The following is a 16,130-nucleotide window of genomic DNA, read 5'->3' on the forward strand; positions in this document are numbered from 1 at the left end:
GGGGTTTATGGAAACTCTCTGTACTTTCGGCTCAATTTTGCTATGAATCTGAAATTCCTCTAAAAAATAAAGTCAGGAGGAAAAGGAGGAGGAGAAGGAGAAATAGAGAAGGACGAGAAGGAAGAAGAAGAGGAAGATGAATGATGTGAATAAATCAGTGGGGGAAAAAAGACAAGTCTCCTGTGCTGAAGAATTCCAAATAATTGCATAGGCACCCCACCCTCAGGAAGGTGGAGCGTGACTCCTTACTCCTTCAGTGTGGGCTATGCAGTGACTTCCTTCTAATGAGTAACAGCATGGGAAGGGGTGGAAGGAGTCACTTTGTAATGAGAAATCTGACAAACATGACCTCAGCCAGGCGATCAAGGTCAACATCAAAAAAGATTAAGTCATGTTGATAATATGTACCTTTTTTATAATGTGGTGAAAATGATACTTTACCTCTGTGGTCTTTTTCCTAAAAACCCATAATCCTCCTAATCATGAGAAAAACAGAGGAACATTCTACAGAACGCCTAACTCCTGTGCCTCAAAACTGTCGAGGTCATCAAAAACAAGGAAAGTCGGGGCGCCTGGGTGGCGCAGTCGGTTAAGCGTCCGACTTCAGCCAGGTCACGATCTCGCGGTCCGGGAGTTCGAGCCCCGCGTCAGGCTCTGGGCTGATGGCTCGGAGACTGGAGCCTGTTTCCGATTCTGTGTCTCCCTCTCTCTCTGCCCCTCCCCCGTTCATGCTCTGTCTCTCTCTCTCTCTCTCTCTGTCCCAAAAATAAATAAACGTTGAAAAAAAAAAAAAAAAAAAAAAAACAAGGAAAGTCTAGGAAACTGTCATAGCCAAGAGGAGCCTAAGGATGTGACAACTAAATGGAATGTGGCATCCTAGAGGAGATCCTGGTATACAAAAAGGACACTTGATAAAAACTAAGGAAATCTGAAGTAAGAATGGACATTGGTTAATAATAATGTATCAATATTGGTTCATTAATTGTAACGAATGTACCATACCAGTGTATGGGGTACACAGGAACTCTCTGTACTATTTTTGCAATTTTTATGTCAATCTAAAGGTATTCTAAAAGAAAGTTTTATTTTTTTTAACATATTGAACATACTTGCATGGTTTTTTTCCTATAGTGTCCACTTGCCTTTAGAAATGTTGTGTCCAAGTGAGCCCCATGGGCAGGCAAGACACTGCGCACCTGTGCTCAGTGGGAGCTGAGAGGAGGTAACAACACTGATCAATCAACAATCATCTCTCATTAGGCATCTTGTGTATTATTTCAGCATTCATTGTAGTGTTTAGTGTTTATCGTGGCCTAAGCATTTACACACCCATTCCCTACAATTCTGTGCTGAGCAGGAGGATGTGGTATAGTGTTTGTCTTAGTCTGTTTGAGCCACCATAACAAACACCATAAACCAGTGCCTTAAACATCAGAAATTCATTTCTCCGTGGTTCCAGAGGCTGAAGTCCAAGATCAAGGTGCTGACAGGGTAGGTTTCGATCTGAGGCCTCTTTTCTTGGTTTGTAGTTTACCTCCATCTTAGTGTGTGCTTACATGACCTCTTCCCTGTACACACAAAGAGGAGAGAGACAGACAGAGAAAGGCAGACAGAGACAGAAGAGTTCTGGTGCGTCTTCTATTAATAAGGGTGCTAATCCCATCATGGGGAAGGGCACTAATGCCATCATGTGGACCCCACCCTTATGACTTCATCTAAACCTTTGCCTCCCAAAGACCCCATCTCCAAATACCATCATTGGAGTTAGAGCTTCAACATAGACATTTTGGGAATGGGGGTAGACACAGCCTTTTAGTCCTCAACGGTGGGTGAGGCCCATGTCGTGGGTGAGGCCCATGTCGGCTTTATAGAGTCCAACTAACTACCTTGACTCAAACCCTGACATTACCCCTTACTAGCTCTGTGACCTTGAACAATTCACTCCATGCCTGGCTGTGCCTCTGTTTCCTCATCTGTAAAATGGGAGATATTAACAATACCTACCTTGTAGGTTGCTTTGAGGGTAAATGTCAGTATAAAATGTTTAGAACAGTGTTGGCATGTTAAGTATCAGCAAATGCTAGCTACTATCATTATTATGATGTAATTGATGAGCTCCTACTGGTATTTTTCTCAATATCTTATATATAAAAAATGTTCTGAAGTCAGATATGTTTGAGGGAGACTGCAACAATGGGGAGGCTTTTGAAAAAATATTTTGGGCGGGAGGTTCTGTCTCCAGTGTTCAACTTTCCCTGCAGATGCGCCCATCAAAGACACCCGGCCCAAGTGGCCATTTCCTTCCTTTGTTCCTTACCTCACTTGGACGGCTGGAATTTAATGTTCTTGGCACGTTCTGACTTTTAACTTAGAGGGAAAAGAATGAAGTCACGTGTTCAACTGTGTAATATTATTAACGTTCTCAGCTCCACCTCAGATTCTTTTCAAAGGCAGAAAATTATAAATAAAAACAGACATCTAATGAATCTAGCACTTAGTTATGCATTCAATCCCATTTGAATTCCAAGTTCAATTTTGATTTCTTAACAAATGCCTAACTCTATATCATAGTTAATGTTACTGGTTATTTTCCTCCTCACCTAACTTGTGGTATAGCAGAGTTATTGACTGCCCTCATCCTTCCATTAGGCTAAAATAGCTTAACCCATCTTCCACCTTAAGTTTGTACTCTCCCATTTTCCATTTTCAACCTGCTACTCTTATTTTAATGCTTGGTATTGTATACAGACTGAACTTTAAAGTTTATTTATTTTATTTTAGAGAGAGAGAGAGAAGGAGAGAGAGAGTGTGCATGGGTGTTTGTGGGGTGGGGAGCAAGGGGCAGAGAGAGAGAGAGAGAGAGAGAGAGAGAGAGAATCCCAGGCAGTCTCCACACTTAACATGGAAGCCAACGCAGGGCTCGATCCCACGACCCTGGAATCATGACCTGAGCTGAAATCAAGAGTCCAGACACTCAACTGACTGAGCCATTCAGGTGGCCCCAGACTGTGCTTTTTTTTTTTTTTTAAGTTTATTTATTTTGAGAAACAGAGTGGGGGAAAGGCAGAGAAGAGAGAATCCCAAGCAGGCTCTGCACTGTCAGTGCAAAGCCTAACGCAGGGCTCAAACTCACAAACCGTGAGATCATGACCTGAGCCAAAGTCGGATGCTTCACTGACAGAGCCAACAAGGTGCCCCATCAGACTGCACTTTTTAAAAAAAGTTTTTAATTGTGGTAAAAATGCACATAACATAAAACTTATCATCTTAAGCATGTAAATGCATGGTTCAGCCTGGATTGCATGTTTTTGCTTTTTAAGTCCTCAGATGCCTGGTAACACCTCCAGAAGGAAGCTGTGGAGAGTTTTTCTTTGCTTCCTTTTTTTTTTAATGGTCCACCTCTATTCAACAGGAAAAGGTTTGGTTTTCTAAGAAAATCTTAGTAATCTGGATAATGGTAATTGCTCTCATAAACCTCTCTAAACAGCTGATAGTACTTTCTGTTTCCCTGATACCTTATCTCTTGAATAAAAAGATAAACATCACTTTTTTGGCCTTCTGGTAAGGGAAAAAACAGGACAGATGAATGTGGTTCCTGTCTGGCCACAAAAAAGGGAACCAGGTATGGAGTCAGTAAAGTGCAGTGTCCCAGGGCATGCTGGGAAGCAGAAGCAGGGAGGCCCTGGACCATGGCTGATAGAGAGCCTGTTGCCCTGGTCTCCTCTCGAGAGTTCTATGCTCGGCTCAGCTAGACATTGTTACTCACACTTCACCCTGCCTGTGAAGGGTCTACAGTCAAGTCAGGAAGGTGAGGTGCATGTATATAAATGTAGTAAAAAGGCAGCTCAAGGCCATCTTTAAGAGGCAAATGAATGATACCGATAGTAAATGCAGAAACTCTGTGGATTGGAGGGTTAGAGGAAGCTTCTTAGGAGAAGTGGGATTCCTGAGTTACCTTGAAAGATGGGTAGGTTGTTGGAGAAACAGGTGAATTAAGGTCCTGTTGCTAGAGCAAAGTATATAAACAAAGGAGAAAAGAACATAGAGTATTGAGAAGACCTTTATCTCCCCAAACCATTTACTATTGATTTCCATCTTTTCCTCAACTTAAATTGGTTGGATTGGCTTTTGCCATTTGCAAAGGCTGTTTTTTCTTTCCACCTCTCCTTGAATCCCTAAGACAACCTCCAGCATTTACCTTTTTATATTTCTGTGGATGAAAAACAGATCTGTCTTTTCCCCTTTTTGAATGTTGGCTTCCTGAAGGTAGAGGAATACAAGGAGATACTCTTGGCCTGAACCCAGCCATGTACCCACCATGTACCCAAGATTAGACTTCTTTCCTGGCAAGAGATGCCTGTGAGTAGTATTGAGGAGTGATCGTACTTTCAGATACTCCTGTGTTGCCTATGACTAGCTAACCTTGGGGAGGGTCTCCTCCATCACTGACTTCGAGCTTCTCCAAACAGAGATCACGTGTAGAGTTTTCATGACTGTGTTTATTCAACAGCAACACTGACCAGTCTGGTCTCAGACTCAGGACTGGCTCAAGTCTGGACCCTGGAGGCATTGATCAACTTTGTGGTCTCTCCTTGACCCTTTTGGGTCTCAGTCTGGTTAGTCAACGTATCCTGGTCACGTGGGTCAGCCAAAAAGAAAGGGCTTCTGGGCAGAATGCCATTAGGAAGGTTGTCCCTCAGGAAACAACACACCCTTTTATTTATGGTCTTTTCCTAATCCCCCATCAAATCAGATTTTGCTTTCTCACACTACTGAGGTGAAAGAGACAAAGACTCGTGTTTAATATGCAAAAGCAGTAGCTCACATCCAAATTGCTATTATTCCTGTAAAAAGGCTTCTTTCAGTGCTTTAAAATCCTTTAGCTATTTACTTGCGTTGCATGGGTTACATTTACCTATTTTGTTGTTGTTGTTGCAAGTTTTGTATAGCATAATCACAAGGGAAGGGAAACAGTTCTAGACTATTTCTTTTGCTAGCCAGCCATCCCATTGAATTTTTATTTTAAAAAGAAGGAGAAAGGGAAGAAGAAGAAGAAGAAAATTCTACCTTGATTTCATGTAAGGGAATTGCATAATATTTGAATTAAAAATAATTATATTTCATCATACTTTTTATCGTATTTGCCAAGACAGATGATGAAGTCATTGACACATGCAAGTATAAAAGCACAATATGCCTTCAATTTCTTTTGATTTCCTCCTCTACAGAATGAAAGGTTTGCCCTGAATAGATTATTTTTAAGTTTCCTTCTAGGTTAATATTTATGATTCTACAAGAAGATATAATGTTGTTTTTGTTAGAAATTCAAGATGGTAACATCATTAAAAAGACAAAAACAAAAACAAAAACTAGGAGAGACCAAAATTTGGCCTGGAGTAGATTGGTGCCCACTGCTTGAGACCGCCCAGTTCTAAGAATGGTTGGCATTAGCATGGACCGAAGGAAGAGTCAGCAGCCCTTCCACGGAGTCCTTCCACCTGAAGTTTAGCATTTGCAGCCAAGGGTTGCAAACTCAAATGCCTCCTGGGTTTTGAGGCAGGTAATGAAAGTGTGTGAAGTGGTGGAGTGTGAGTCCAAGGTGAACGGTCAGAGCCCTGGCCTCTACCTGAGTATGTAAATAAATAAATAAATCCTATAAGGCTTTGTTGGTCAAAGCACACAAACGAATCTGTGGCTCTATCTGGCCCATAAGCCACTAGCCTCCCACTCTTAAATTCTAATTTAGCCAATCTCTTTATTTATTTTTTAATTTTTTAATTTATTTTTGAGAGAGACAGAGACAGAATGCGAGTGGGCTAGGGGCAGAGAGAGAGAGACATAGAAGCAGAAGCAGCCTCCAGGCTCTGAGCTATCAGCAAAGAGCCCGACATGGGGCTGGAACTCACGAACTGCGAGATCATGACCTGAGCCGAAGTTGGACGCTCAACCGACTGAGCCACCCAGGCACCCCTCTTTATTTTTTAAGTAAAACGTGAGGCCAAGAGAGGGGCAGTAATTTGCTGGAAGTCACACGCTGTTTAATGCTACAACAAGGATGGGAAGCCAGGTTTGATTCCCAAGTCAGTGTTCTTCTGCCTGATTCTCCCCTAGCTTGGATCTGCTCCAGCCAAGCAAGTCTACTGATTGTCCAAACACAGAATGGATTGTGGTCTTGCTGCCCTAATCTGAAAATTTGTTATAATAATACCTACTTCATAAAGGTAAAAGGAGATCTACATTAAAGTCACTTTTTAAAAATGCAGGCATGCTATTAGCCATTATTAAATCACGAACAGCACCATTCAGGAGCCACATAGATCATTTTAAATTGTCTAGTAGCCACGTTAACATAAGTAAAGCAGATACATAAAAATTTGTAATACATATAAAAATTATTGAGAAATTTACCTTCTTGTTTCATACAAATCTTCAAAATCTGGTACGTATTTTATGCTTACAGCACATCTTGATTTGGACAATCACATTTCAAGTGCCCAATAGCTACTGTGGCTACCATATTAGACAGTGAAGTTCTGTAAGGTTCCTTTTTGTTCCATTTTCCCTCTGCTCACAGCCAACCAAAGAAGAGCAAAAGTCCCCAGAGGTTTGCTTCTTTCAAGCCTCCTATTGCTGGTTAATTAAATCTCTAAGCAACGTTGAGTCACTTGCAACTGCAGAAGACAATTTAAGAATCTGTCTCAAAGCCAAGAACATAGCTCCCCCCGTACAAGGAGGGGAGGGCAAGTCCTTTGGGCTAGATGCCTTGAAGGAGGAAGTCTGCATTGAATCAGGTGCTCCTGTGGGAGAGGGGAAGATAAGTCTTTGACAAGGAGAGAGGAAAGCAGAGAAGAAAAAGGGTCTTACTAGGGTCACTGTTTCCTTCCAGGCTGCTGTAAAGGAGAGTCTATAGTGTTTCACTCAATCCTCACCACTGGTCCGTGAGGTGAATACTATGTTATTCCCATTTTATAGAGGAGGAAACTGAATCATAGAAAAGGTCATGTGGCTTGCCTGAGGTCGGGTAGCTAGTAATCAGTAGAGCTTGTGCTCAATCCCTAGTTCTTAACCATTAAGCTGTACTTAGGGTGTTGTTACACCATCTCCAAATCCACATGGGTCACACGAATATTTACATGTTCAAAAAATGTGCGTGGGTGTTTGGTGTTTACGTATAATTTATTATTGTCTACACGACTGAATGGTCTATTTTCAGGCAAATGCCAATCTAAAACAGGGCACTACTTCCTAATAAAAGTGGTAGTTTCTTAATTTTTCTCTTTGCTAATCCTTTTCCCTCACCCACTGTTTCTGGTGGACTCCTGGGAGCAGAACTGTATGAGGGGGCGAAACAGAGCTAAGAAGAAGGAGGTGAATGCCAGAAATCAGCAGGGCTGGCTATCAGCCAAGGAGCTGGCTTATCTGTAGCATCTGGTTTGAGGTGGGAGAGGAGGGAAATATCAAAATTCTTGTTTGTCTATTAATTTTTCCTCCTGTGATACCTACTGTTAGAATGGACACTGATACTTGAAATCATGCAGTGTCTACGATCCACAGATGGCTTCAGCTGAGATTATACTTAGTTATTTCTCAATACAGATGGTCCTCGATTTAAGATGGTTCAACTTAGGGGGCGTCTGGGAGGCTCAGGTGGTTGTGTGTTTGACTCTTAGTTTCGGCTCAGGTCATGATCTCACAGATCATGAGCTTGAGCCCTGCATCGGGCTCTGTGTTGACAGAGTAGAGCCTGCTTGGGATTCTCTCTCTCCCTCTCTCTCTCTCTGCCCCTCCTCGCTTATGCTCTCTTGCGTGCATGCTCTTTCTCTCAAATAAACTGTAAAAAGAAAAAAAAGACGGTTCACCTTAGGATTTTTCTACTCTATGATAATGATAAAGTGATAAGCATTCAGAGAAATCATACTTTGAATTTTGATCTTTTCCCCAGTCTAGCGATATTCAGTATGATACTCTCTTGTGATGCTAACATCAGCCATAATCACGGAAGTAAACAACCGATACACTTACAACCATTCTGTACCCACACAACCATGCTGTTCTTCACTTTCAGTACACTATTCAATCAGTTACATGAAACCTTAAACACTTTATTATAAAATAGGCTTTGTGTTAGATGATGTTGCCCAATTGTAGGCTAATGGAAGCCTTCTGGGCATGTTTAAGGTAGGCTAGGCTAAGTGATGATGTCCAGTAGGTTAGGTGCATTAAATGCATTTTCAACTTACGATGTTTTCAACTTACAATGGGTTTATTGAGGTGTAACCCCATCCTAAGTCAAGGAAGATTTTTATTCTCCAAGATGGTGGCCAGAACTAGTACAAAGAAAGAAGCCATTCACAGACTCAGCCTGGGGGTGTCCTGAAGCAAAATGAGAATGACTTGGGTGTTATTTACAGCTTCAGACTCCACAGGATGAAAGACTACATGGCAAGTTAGCAACAGAAACACCCAGGACACCCCCAGACTGGGTGCGGTCCGTGAATGGCTCATTTCTTTGGGCGCCTTCATAGTGTTCTTTTCACCTCTCGGTTATGTACTTATTGAAACCCCTGGCGTATGGTTGGTTTCCAATACCTTTGAACCACAACACTTAGAGCCCACTAGTGGAATCATTTTATAAAAAATAATAGCTGTCACTCATATATTTCTTTATAGAACATTTTCATAAACCTTATTTGTGTAATTGTCACAAATTCTCTGATTATGAAGCAGGAAAGGAAAATCTTATATTTTCCTGGAAAAAAGTAAATAAACAAACTGAAGTTTGTTCAAAGGGCTTAAGTAAATGGCCCAAGGTTCGTGCAGTTATCAAGTGGAAGGTCTGTCTCTTGAATTCAGGTCTCAGGTTCCAAATCTCAAGTGTTATGTATTGCCTGGGGGAGAAGCTGGAAAGCTGGAAACCACCTTTTGTTTGCCACCTGCCCAGTCAAGCCAGAGATGGACAGAGCTGCCTTTTAGAGATACCTTAACAGAGCTACCCCTCTCTAAGTGAATCTCACTTCCAGCCCAGTAACAAGCCACTCCACTGGTTCAGCACCCATGACTGAGGACCATCTTTGTGCCAGGTGCTGTGCTAAGTGCTGGGGATGTAAAGAGTAATAAGGCAGGTGAGGAGCCCACATGGCAGTAGGGGTTCCTGGATTCTCTGCTGCACATCTGACACGGAGATGGGGGAAGTGGGTGTGATCTTGGAAACAGGGAAAGAGGCATCAATGATCAGAATAAAGGCAAAATGTCGACAAGAGCCCCAAAGCAAGAAAAGTCATAATGTGAATGACAAAGAGACAACAGCAAAGAAACTGAAACTGACTTGTTTCTGAGCTGCCCCTCTCCCCACCCCTGTTCCCAATATCCCCTGTTAGAATGTCTTGTGGGTAGAAAGCTCTTGGTAAAGATTGGCAGTATCTTGTGCTGGTTGGCCCCAAGAGCAACGGGGGAGATTTCCCCTTTGAGGGCTTCCTCCCCACCTGGACAGGTAGGGGATTCCTGCCGGGGTGTTGAGGTGGGATCTGCTTCTGAAAATGGACAGGAGTTGTTTTTGTTTTTGTTTTTGTTTTAATTTTTATTTTGAGCGAGAGGGCAGGAGGAGCGGAAAGAGAGGGAGAGACAGAGAATCCCAAGTAGACTCTGCACTGCCAGTGCAGAGCCCAATGTGGGGCTCGAACTCATGAACTGTGAGATCATTATATGAGCTGAAATCAAGAGTCGGACGCTTAACTGACTGAGCCACCCAGGTGCCCCCTGGAGTTTATTTTTTAGCAGGGAAGAAGCCAATGAACCTCTCCCCACTGCCTGTCGCTGCCCCACCCAGCTCCCCTGCTACCACCACCTCTGAGTGGAGACCAATCCTCAGTGACCCACCCTCCAGGAACCCTGACCAACAACCTGGCAGCTGTTCTTCCTGCGGAAAATTCAGTTTCCTTCAACTCCTGAAGGTCAGCTGCATGACTGAACAGTTGCTGCCAGGGATGCTCGCAAAAGTTTGGTTTTCCATCTTCCCAGAGGGCATTGGTATTGAAAGACGCCAGGCCTCCCTCCTGACAAGACAAGTGATGCTGACATTGCCTGACCACCAGGCACTGCTGGGCCTAAATTAATCCTCACCAGAGGCTTAAAGAAAGCTATAATGATCTCTACTACAGAGATGGGGAAACTGAGGCTCAGAGAGAAGAAGTGTTTTCCACAAAGTCACACAGCCAGCAAGTGACTGGGCCTGAGTTTCCTCACTGACCTGTCTGGCTTCAAAGCCCATACCTTTCCCACCATATCGCTTGCCCCTTGGTATTCTGGGCACCATACAGATAACAACTTAATATTCTGGTGCACCAGTGCCAGGGGACAATTGTGGCTGGTTTGTTACCCCTCCTGTCTTGAGAAAACAAATCTGCTCAGCCTGTAGTGTTTTCCTAGTGGGAACAACTCACTAACCACAGGGCTGAGGTTGATAGGATATTTTGACACAAACAAAATTTTCAACATTTCCTTTCTCTCCTACCCCAAGTTAGATGTCGAAGATGTTCCAGCTCCTCTGTTCGTCGTCAGACCCAATGGTTCCTGGAGTTCACCTCCTCCTCCTTTGCTCTTTCTCCCCACCAACCAGTTTCGCTTCCAAGAGTTCATCAGAAACAGTGAGCGGGTGAAAAGGAATAGCAAAGAGAGAAATTAAGAAAATACCACTTTATTGGGGAGCACTGGTACTGTTTTAGATGGAAGCTTGCCCAAAAATAGACCATTCAGTCATGCAGATAATAATAGTGTTAGCTAGGACTTGGTTTTGCCAATGGGCCAGGCACGATTTCAAGTGATTTGCAAATATGAACTCATTTAATCTTTACAAGAGCCCCACCAGATAGGTTTATGACTAGCCTCATTTTCCATAAGGGGACACCAAAGCACAAGAAGTTTGAGCACAAGAAGGTGAGCCGTGAACTGAACCCAGGAAGTCCTGCACCGAAGCGACCTGGGCAAGCCACTAACCCTGGGGACAGCCTCTAGGACCAGGATGGACTCTGCCCAGAAAGAGGGGCAGCATGCCGAGTGACCTTTCACTGGTCACCGCCTCATCTCCAACTTGCTCTCCAGGATTACCAGGTCATTAGTGGTTTTTCCAAGGGTTCAGGAAGAAGGAGTCTTTCAATTTTTTATTCTATTTTGTTATAAGGACAACTTTAAAAAAAAAGGTGAAAATCATGACGAGATATAAAACAAACACATGTTCGAGGTTGTTTAAGGGGTGCCTGGGTGGCTTGGTCAGTTAAGCATCTGACTTCAGGCCGGGTCATGATCTCACAGTTTGTGAGTTTGAGCTCTGCATCTTGGGCTCCGCACTGACAGCTCAGAGCCTGGAGCCTGCTTCAAGTTCTGTGTCTCCCTCTCTCTCTGCCCCTACCCCACTCTCTCTCTCTCACTCACTCACTCTCTCTCAAAAATAAACATTAAAAAAATTTTTTTTAAGATTGTTTAAACTTATTATTAATGAGAGGACTAGGCAGATGTTACAATTGGTTCAAAGGAATCCAAAGGACAGCAGATTTATAGATCAGGAATATTGAAAAGAATTTGTAAATGGATGCAAAACTGGCTTTTCTAGGGTGGAGAGAGGGGGATGTCGTCCCTCCACTGGACGGAATTCACTTCTGTGTCTATGGACAAACATTATTTTGCTTTGCTATCAGTACTCTTTACAGAATTGTAAAATAAATCAAAGGCAATGAAAGGCTAGAATCAGATCATCCTAAAGGGTAGGCTCTAAGCAGAGCATGGCTTTCTATTGGAGACATTTAATAAATTTTTTTCTTATTCCTAATTTCCTTACATTCTGCATTGCTAGGATCTTTACATGTATATGTCACTGTATTATTTGAGTAATTAGTATATGTTAACTCTGCTTTTTTAAAATTTTTTTTAAATTTATTTTTGATAGAGACAGAGCACAAGTCGGGGAGGGGCAGAGAGAGAGAGGAGACACAGAATCTGAAGCAGGCTCCAGGCTCTGAGCTCCCAGCACAAAGCCGGATGCAGGGCTCGAACTCACAGACTGCGAGATCATGACCTGAGCCGAAGTCAGACGCTTAACCGACTGAGCCACCCAGGCGCCCCGCTTTTTAAAAAAAGAATACAAGCCTAACACCCTCTTCATTCTCTTACCTTTTTTCTACCCCCAATACTTCTTTCTTTTCCTCATTCCACTGATACTAAATGTATTTAATTTATGTTCTGTTTCGATAATTCCAGTATCTGAAGTCTTTGTGACCCGATTCTTCTGTTTGTTGTTTCTGTTGACTCTCACTCATGGCACTTTGTTTCCTTGTGTGTTTCATAATTTGTTTTTGAAAACCGTGGGCTGATATTTATTGGATCTTTATCTGATGGAATTTTTCAAGGCCTGGCCAAGGGTGGTATCTTCCTCCAGAGAGGATCTATATTTGCTTCTTCTAAGCACTCAGAATCACGGCCTACCCAGGATCAATTTAAATGTAATTCTCAATTGGAGGTCTTCAGAATATGCAAGTAGAGTGAATTTGGACCCAAAACCTGAGTTGAGGGCTGGTTTGTGATGACTCACAGCTCAAGGAAACATTTTTTCTCTCAAACTGAGAACAAAAGCCAAGACAAGTGATTCTTTGGTCTGTCCCTTTGGAGGGTACCCCATTCGCACTGCGGCTCTGCCCTTCAGAAGCCCAGCTTTGAGCTGCAGTCTCTGATCTGATCCTTCAGCTTGTGTGGGCTCTGTGGTTTCCAGAAACTGAGAGATTTCTCTCAGAGTGCTTTTGCCTTTAGTACCTGCTTACCTCTCTAAACTTGCTATTGCTTTGATTTTTTTTGCCTTTTAGTTTTTCCTTTTCTGTGTGCACACACCCACGCAAGCACACACAGGAATGTCAGCTCGGCAGTACGTTTTAATAGTTTAAAAAATGTTTTTAGTATTTTTAGATATTTCAGGTATTTGGTAGTGATGGGATTTTTAAGAATAGCTGGCCTACCATATTGCAGGAAGTAGAAGTTACCCGTTATTTCTAAAGTAGTGGCATAGGGTAATGAACATGAGATCTGGGCTAATTTATTCAAAATGGCTCCCATGTGCCAGACACTGCACTAGAGACCAGTGCACAAAGTTCTGACCTTGCCTTCAGGGTCCTGCCTGGTCCCATCTTCTTCATGAAGTCACTAGATTGAATTTGGGCTAAGCTGATTATCAACTGTATTAACTTAAATGAACTTCTTAACCTATAAAAAAGGAGATAGGGGTGCCTGGTTGGCTTGGTCTGGTGAGCATCCGACTTCGGCTCAGGTCATGATCTTGCGGTCCGTGAGTTCGGGCCCCGCGTCGGGCTCTGTGCTGACAGCTTAGAGCCTGGAGCCTGCTTCGGCTTCTGTGTCTCCTGCTCTCTCTGCCCCTCCCCCGCTTACACTCTGTCTCTCTCTCTCCAAAATAAATAAACATTAAAAAATATTAAAAAAAAAAATAAAGGAGATAGCTACCTCATGGGCAATGCTGAAGACTAGGTGAACTTAACCTACAAACATCAGTTAGGATGATTTCTGACGAAAATATATCACATGACTTTTCCTAAACCAGCCATTGTCAAGGGAAATAGAAATATCATAATTGGCTTAGACCAATTAATACCTACCTTTGGAATTGGAGACAGGTCACTTTCCTCTGACCCTCAAAAGGAAAGAATTGATGAACAAAACTGAGGTTCTGTTAGCAAGGATGAAAGAGAAATGGAAGTTGAGAGTTGAAGAGCTTCTGTTAGCAAGGATCAAAGAGAAATGAAGTTCCCACTACAGTCCGCGAATGCCCAGGACAATGGCAACCAGCCAGCAGTTATATGTCCAAAAAATGTTAGTTACTAGTTCTCTCAACTACAACCAAAACTATACAAACTGGCTTGAGGTCAACCCCTTAATACAACTATTCACCTGGAAATCAAGCCATCTGACAGGTGCCAATGAAAATTTTTTCAAAAGCTCGAGCCTGACCGCCTCCCATGGTGGATGCGAGCTCTTCACACCTTGCTCCGCGCTGCACAGCACATCGCCAGGCAGGTGTTCTCGGGCTGATTCGTTGCTGCTCCTGCTGTCCTCTGTGTTGGTGGACCCCCTGAACTTCTGGACAGCTTTCATGCCACAACTGGCAAAGAAAGTCTCCTCTGGGATGGAGGCCCCGCCGCACACACCCCCGTGCCTGGGAGAAGTGACTTCCAGCTGCGTCCCTTTCACTCCAAATAAATATGTAAGAAAGTAAAACACAAGAGAGACAGACAAAAAGCAGGCTTAGAAAGACAGAATAAGGAAAACGTACTTTCACAAAAGCAAGAGAGAAGAAAAGGAGGCAGAAGGAAAAACATCTCTCTGTGTCCACTTGAGCTCTGGGAAAACCAGATTTTTTAAACTATTTTTTTAGATTTAAGGATTTATTACTACTCCTTCCCTTCCTAATAGCCCTCTTTTCAGCAGTTTCTTTATTCATCTGGAAGCGGGGAGGATGAACAAAGGATCTTTCCTCCTCAAGAAACACCCCCTCCTTCCTTGTCTCCACACCCCTGTCCTAGGAATCCATGATTCCAGGAAACATTTTCAGATAAGACAGTTCCGGTTACTGGAAAATCTTAAGGCTTTCCTCTATGGGTTTATAATGGCCTGGTCTCTGACTCACAAATAAAAGAGATTTACTGAGATAGTAACACCTTTTATGTAATCTCAAGTCACTTCATCTCTCCCAGATTCACACTCCTCAATCACACAGTGATGAAAGGTAGAATGGGTTAGTGTTTTCCAAACTGTATACGTGTGCATGTATGTAAGTGTGAATGCATGCATGCATGTGTGTGGAGGTACATATTGACATAACAGAACATCTTTTTGGATGATGACATCTTGTGTGAAATGCCATCATAAAAAACAGATAAAAACATATGTGCTTTGGCTGAAGGGAGGGTGGAAGGGATAAGGGTGGAAGAGGAGAAGAAGGGGGTCCTTAGAGGTCCCACCCTTGGGCCCGGCATCCCCTTGAAGTACTGCCCCAGGTGAGACCTTCCTGGGGCTATTAGACAACCTCTGGCCTAGCTGTTTTTTCTCTATGGTCCCTTCTGATCTAAAATCCTCCCTCCCTCCCTTTCTTCCCTCCCTCCCTCCTTCCTTCCTTCCTTCCTTCCCTCCTTCCTTCCTTCCTTCCCTCCCGCCTGCCTTTCTTCCTTCCTTTCCTCCCTCCTTCCTTCCTTCCCTCCCTCCTTCCTTCCTTCCCTCCTTCCTTCCCTCCCTCCTTCCTTCCTTCCCTCCCTCCCACCTTCCTTCCTTCCTTCCTTCCTTCCTTCCTTCCTTCCTTCCTTCCTTCCTCCCTTTCCTTCTTCCTCCCTTTCTTTCTCTTTCTTTCTTTCTTTCTTTCTTTCTTTCTTTCTTTCTTTCTTTCATTCTTTCTTAAAAAGTCTGATTATTCCCTTATAGATCACACAATAGCACAGCACACCTTTCATAGATATAAAGCAGGTTAAAATGTACTATTCCCTTCCTAACCTCATTTCTCTCTCTCTGGTAACTTTGAAAAAAAATTGATAGAGGGATTATATATATATAATCATATATAAGTATATATTTATAATATAAAAATACATATATATACTGTAAATATATATGAAATATATATATAAATGATATGGAATATATATATGGAATAATATAACTAACACTTACCATCCATAATCAGAAAATTGTAATTTGACATAAAGACTTTTTTAAAGCAAAGAAATAAAACCTGGCAGACAAAGTTGAAGTTTTCTTTGTCTTCCCAATCCTGTTTTCTTTGTTCTCTCCTCAGGTAAACACTATCATGACTAAATAATGGCCCTCCAAAGGTATCCATGTGACAAACTGTGGGTATGTTACCTTACATGGCAAATGGGAATTTGCAGATATAATTACATTAAGGATTTTGAGATGGAGAGATTGTTCTGGATTACCCACCTGAGCCCAATGTAATCACCCGTGTCTTTATTAGAGCCCAGTGTAATCACCAGAGGATCAGAGAGAAGACGTGATAATGGAAACAGAGGTTGGTGGGATGTGGCCAAGAGCCAAGGAATACGGGCAGCCTCTAGAAGCTGGAACAGGCA

At 42.7% G+C, this 16,130-nt stretch overlaps 2 long non-coding RNA genes across 2 annotated transcripts in view; one reads left to right on the plus strand and one right to left on the minus strand.

The window, feature by feature from the left end:
• Nucleotides 1-16,130, plus strand: part of LOC123584861 — a 59,440-nt gene that overhangs the window by 14,222 nt on the left and 29,088 nt on the right. The gene's annotated exons all lie outside the window — the stretch shown is intronic.
• On the minus strand, nt 1,269-7,570 carry LOC123584863. Its single transcript, XR_006705712.1, has 2 exons — nt 6,409-7,570; nt 1,269-1,568 (listed from the first exon to the last, which is right to left on the minus strand). It is a non-coding gene; the product is annotated as an uncharacterized LOC123584863 (long non-coding RNA).

Source organism: Leopardus geoffroyi, chromosome C3 (genome assembly GCF_018350155.1).
Source record: "Leopardus geoffroyi isolate Oge1 chromosome C3, O.geoffroyi_Oge1_pat1.0, whole genome shotgun sequence".
Lineage (NCBI taxonomy): Eukaryota > Metazoa > Chordata > Mammalia > Carnivora > Felidae > Leopardus > Leopardus geoffroyi.